Below are 5,964 nucleotides of genomic sequence, written 5' to 3' on the forward strand. Positions count from 1 at the left end.
CCATATGAAATGCGATAACGTCATTTATGCAGACGCAGAGGCGCGTGTTTTCTGCAGCACGGTGTTTGTTTTGTGAGGATTGAACCCAGGCTGTGCCAGGTCTAGCCCTGTGCTCTTTGCTGAGCTTTACCTCCAACCTGGCTAGCCATGTCTTAGATGTCTGTGAGCATTCCCCGTTATGTATGTCTCCATACAGACAAAAAAAAAAAAATGAAGGTAATTTAGGATCGTTAGCGGTGCTTTTCCTTGTGATAAAATTAGGAACGGTTTCTGTTTTCTGGGTTACGTGTATCTGTGTGGACTAAGTAATTTTACTCAGAAAAAAATAAAGAAGAGTCAAATGTGATAGACCGGGACCCCAGGCATGGTGGAGTGTGCCTATAATCCCAAGTATGCAGAAGCCGTGGGCAGGAGGTTCAGCCATGGGTAAAACCCCAAGACTCTGTGGGGGGGGGGACAAAAAGCACTAAAACGAAAAAGGTTGTAGATGTAGGTCAAGTGAAAATCCTGCTTGGGCCAAATCATGGCTCTGGGTTCAGATCCCAGTCCTGCCAAAGAAGTACAATTAAAAAGAAATATTACTTGGGCATAAATAATGATGGCGGTGTACTTGCATTTGTACATGTTTTATTATTGCTATTCCTTTTTTTTTGTTGTTTTTTGAGACAGAGTCTGGCTATATAGTCGAGACTGGTCTGGAACTTGACACCCTCCTGTTTGTAGCTTCTCGAGTTGTAGAACTACAGGTATGCACAACCATGCTAAACTGTCACCTTCCACTTGTGTTTCGTTCCACAAAGTGCATTCTCAACCATCCTTGACATAGCTCCTGGGTGCGGATACGTCCATCCTGCATTTATTTTCTAAGTGCTTGTACAAAGGGGTTTCAACTCCACAAGTCAGGTAATGAGTGCAATGCCTCTCAGTCAGTGTTAGCCCTTCCATTCTCCCCCGTCTGCCCGCCGTGCCTTCAAAACATGTTCCCCGTCTCATGCAGCCCGCAGTCTCTCCCCATGCTTTCTCCCCTTAAAAGCTCTTTCTCTCTTCCCACTTTCCTGCTCCAGTCTAAGTCCTGCTCCCCCGTGGTGTGAAGCACAGCGTTCCCATGTACCTTGGACGGATGGGGCAGGGGCTTGCTGGACCACGGGGCTGCGACAGGACCACGGACCACAGAGCTCCATGAGGGGCTGGGTGCCGGACCCCTCTGTCGCTGGCATTTGCAAACACAGGGCTGTAGCAGCCTCAGAAAAGTAGAACCACAGGTGGCCCCAGCGGAAGGAAGGAGACCGCGCACTTCCTGTCCCGCCCTGTCGTGGGCCTCATCTTGGCTGGACCGGCTTCATCTTCACGCTGTCCTTGGCAATGTTTTCCTTCCGACTTCATCTGGGGACTGGGGGCTTTTCCAGGGGCTGCCGTGGGAGGGAATCAGAAGCAAGTGTCTTCGTTTGTTGTTTTTGATGGGCTCCAGGGCCTTCCTTCCCCTGGGCTGCGGGTCTGGGGCATCTTCTCAGAGTCCAGTTGCAGATTAAAGCCTGCATTTAGCCTTCCTGGTGAGCGCATCCACGATATGACATGGATTTTCCTGTTTTCTCTACCCTGAGCTGTACGAATGCTCTGCAGAGCTCGTGTGTGCGTGTGTGCGTGTGCGTGTGCGTGTGTGTGCGTGTGTGTGTGTGTGTGTGTGTGTGTGTCTGGAAGTGAACCCCCGGTCTCGCACTCACATGAGTTGCTTGCCTGCTGGTGCTCTGCCTCTTGAGCCATGCCTCCTGATCTCTTGCTTTGTTTCTTTTCAAAGAGGGTCTCCTGCTTTTGCCCCCAGACAGCCTTGGATCACGATCCTTCTGCGTCTGCAGGCTTCCCTAGGCCCCGGAGTGACAGGTGCGGGGCCTAGCTCTCCTCTTTCTCAGTTAATGTAAAAGTTAGAAGAGAAAGGCCTCCTCCTTCCCCCCGAGCCCCTGCAAGAAGAGAAGAAGAAACCCCTTCCTCTGATGTTCCTGTTTCTTCGGCGCCGTCTCCGCGCAGCGGCTGGTATTTAGTAGGCCGGTGGAAGGCGGGGAGGTGGGGTAGAGCAGGCTGGCTTCTCTCGGCTCGGGGAGATGCGGGGTCCATGTGGCTGTGTGGAGGTTGGAGGAGAAGAAAGAACCGTGCCCTGTGCAGAGAACACGCGAAGCCCTCTGCATGCTGACGAGAGAGCAGCGCACGGGTGATTAAACCACACAGACACACGTACGGCACACTTGCGCACTTGGACCTGGACACACGCAGCCTTCCCGCCCGCGCTCTGGCTGCAGGCTGCCGGGCTGGCCCTCTGGCCCCTCCCGGCCCCGGGGCCCGCACGGCGGTGGGGCCTGCTTTATGAGCTGGGGTCACGGTGGTTAATTCTCCTAATCTGGACCCTCCCGTCTCTAAAGTCGGGCGTCAGGCGCTGGATTTCTGTGATCAAGGCGGCTGGGGGTGCCTAGGAGGCCCGGCCTGGCTCGTAAACACAGCCAAACACACACAACCGCCAGAGACAGAGACAGGCCGTGAAGGAGGGCGCAGGCCGCCAGGGCAGCGGCCGGGTCGGGGGGTTCATGTCCGGGGTCGAGGCCGAGCTCTGCATTGGGGAGCGTCAGGACACTAGCTGGGCGGGGCTGGGCTTTGGCCAGGCACGCACAGGGCCCACGCGGGCACCCGGGGCTGTGCGTGTGCAAGGCCCGTGCGGCTGGCAGACCTCACCCGCATCTCTGCACACCACGGGCCCGTCTTGGTGACCCCTGCCGCGACTCACAAGGTGCGGGGCGCCGTTCACAGGCAAGGGAGAGGCCACGTATGCGGAGCTCGGCAGGTTCTTCATTGTATGTCGATTGGCACCACCAGTGTGTCTCCCACAGGAGCGAGCCAGGGAGGCCGTCCGTGAGGGTTGAACAGAGGCTCTGCGGCTCGGAGCGCGTGGGACGGGCTGTGAGTTCTAGGCAGCGTGTGCGAGGCCCTGAGGGGGCCTGCGCATGTGTCAGGAAGGGAGGCGGGAGGTGAGCCACGGGGGCCCAGTCCGAGGCAATTGGGTCGGGAATGTGGGGGAGCAGCCTGAGTCTGATCTCATTACATGCCAGGCCAGCTCTGCTGCTGTGTGTGGAGGCTGGAGGAGGGAGGCCGGGGGAGGGAGGCCGGGTCAGGACAGCACCACTGCAGCGACCCGCGCGTTGCTTTCACCACGTCTTCAGGAAACAGACGGCGGCGATAGTTTGACCTGTTTGGGTTTATTTATTTACTTTTAAAGAATCAAGGGAATAATAGGGCACTTGCAGCTCTTGGCCAGAAGGACATGGGTCAGGAATCCAGTGGTGGCTTCTGACAGACAGCAGGCCGCGTTCAGTGCTGGCCTTTCCGCAGCAGCCTCTGGTGGTTTAAGTATGTGAGGTGTGGCAAATCCCAGCATCTGCGCCCCCGACCTCCTCATGATGCCAAGGATGGACGGCCAACCGAACCCCCAAATCCAGGACTTCCCTCGCATCCTCCGAGGGCCGTCCGAGGACAGAGGGCGCTGGCGTCCGGCTGAGCAGGGATTCCCGTGGGTCAGGCCCTCGCGGGTGGCGGTACCCACCGGTCGGTGTCAGGACACAGCCCCAGACTTCCCTGCGCCCTGCCACCCCCAGACTATCCGGGGTCGCGTGCTCTAGGGACAGGGACTGAATGGGACACTGTTGGGGACAGGATTTATGGCTGGGAAAAGCCAGCTTCTGTGGCCTGGCTGACCTGACCCCTGACCCCTGCTGGGGCGGCTGGGATGGACGCCGGGGAGGCCAACCTTTCCCAGAGGCCTCCGGGGCGGGGGGGGGGGCAGAGACAGGGTTGATGCCCAGAAAGCGTGCAGTCCCAGGAGCTGGGGACGGGCGGGCTCGGTGGGCAAAGGACACCTCGGTGTCCCATCCAGAGAGCCGGTATCAGCAGTCAGTGCCGCAGAGCCCGTGCGAGGGTCAGGGGTGGGGTGGACACGTGGAGCGTGGGCCGATGACCGCCGGGACAAAGCCAAGTGCCCTGGGGGAAGATGGCGGCGCTGAGCGGACCCCGATGGGTTGTGTCACCGTGGTGGCCAGGCGTGGGGGTCACCCCCAAATCGCTGTGCCAGCTCACCGTCGCCCAGAGCCGCCTGCCACCCCGACCCGACTTCCTTGTACCCCACTAACTCGTGGGTCGCAGGATAATTGATTTGTTGTTGTTCCAAAGTGGTTGCGAAAGCTCCTTCCAGAATGGCCCAACAACGCCTCGTGCGCGCCTCCCCTCCTTGGCTCTGGTTTTTATGGGGGAGACGGCGCAGATGGCTTGCTCACCCCCTGACCCGCAGCGGCCCGCCCCACCCGCCAGGGCCAGGCAGCCCGTGAATCACAGGGCGGGCGGTGGCTGAGGATGCCAGGTTGGTGGATACAATTGTCACCACTCTTTGGGGGGGAGGAGTCATACCCCCAACGCCCCCCTCCCCCCGAGAATGAGCAGTGAGGATCACAAGAGAAACAGAGCAGCAGGCCGCCCTTGGCTCGTGGCAAGGCGTGGAGTACGTCAAGCCTTTGAATCACGTCTTTCTTTCTTTTCTTTTTTGTGTGCAGTTCTGGGATTTGAACCCAGGGAGTCCTACGTGCTAGGCACGGACTCGACCCCCTCAGCGATCCCCTCCCCAGCTCTTTTTACTTGTTACTTTTCACAGAGGGCCTCGTACCTCTGTTTCCCGCATAGCTGGGATTCCAGACGTGAGTCACCCACTCCAGCTTGCTTAACGAGACTCCTCAGAAGCTGGGATTGCAGGTGTGAGCCGCCTCCCCGGGCTCTGGACTGGTTCTCGAGGGGAGGCCAGGCGAGTCTTGGGTGGAGATTCGGGAAGCAGGGGTGTGGGAGCAGAGGGCAGAGGCATCAAGCTCAGTCGAGCTGGTGAGGAGCCACGTGGGGCTTCAGAGACTGGCCAATGGCTTTCTGCGGCCAGCACTGGAGCGCGGTGACCCTGGGAGGGGTGGCTGGTTCAATCCTGTGGTTCATGGGCTGTGACTCGGGGCCCTGCGTGGCACCACCACGGGAGCAGAACCTCGGGCCCCGCGGCTCTGGTCTCGGCCACGTGGCTTGTGTTGGCGGAAGGGACCCAGCCAGAGGGAGGGCGGCTTAGTCCACGACATTGCGCTGACGGTCCTCACCCACGAGCGTGTGACACAGACACCGAGCACTTCCAGTGTTTGAGAACAGCAGACGGGCGGCCACGTGATCCATGTGACCTCTGACCCAGGGCGGAGGAAAAAGACTTGAGGTGGGTCTGAACTCATCATAGGGTCCGGGGGGCTCAGATGCAACCTGGGGCCTGAAATCCACCCCCCACCCTGGCTGATTAGCGACCACTCACAGACCTGTGAATGGGAGAATCAGTGATTACTCGCCCTTATAAGGAACTTGGGGGATGTGTTGTTACGCAGCATTGCTGAGGCTGGGTGGACTGATACAGCACCTAGGCTTGTTTGAGCAATGGCTCTCCCCTAGGGGGCCACTGGACTACCACGCCTTGTGTGTGTGCTAAGATACTCGACTTGCCCATTTGTGTCTTGCAAGCACGTGTCTGCCCACACGCTCCACTCACACGTCTCCCTGCAAAATCCGTTCTAGATAGTTCTGCACACCATGGTAGATGGGACCTGGGGTTTGCCACTGGGGGAATGAGCGATTAAAACGGGAAGACCTTCTCCCCACCACCTCTCACCCCACTTTTCTGCTGCCTGTTAAGCCAAATGATTTAGGGTCCTTCGGGGCTTTGAGTGACTCAAAAATCTATTTGGGGGCAGGAGGGGGGGACCCCGAGGTGGGGACATGTGGAAGAGGTTTCTTATCCTAACCAGACATCCAACCACAGATGATGTCATGGCCGCGGGGGGAAGACAGAAGCCCGCCAGATTGCCAAATCAGTACGGGACACTTCCTGTAGGAAATAGCAGGCCTTGATGTATGGGGTGT

This window comes from Dipodomys merriami, unplaced genomic scaffold, assembly GCF_024711535.1.
Source record: "Dipodomys merriami isolate MVZ:Mamm:240054 unplaced genomic scaffold, mDipMer1.0.p SCAF_274, whole genome shotgun sequence".
Taxonomy (NCBI): Eukaryota; Metazoa; Chordata; class Mammalia; order Rodentia; family Heteromyidae; genus Dipodomys; species Dipodomys merriami.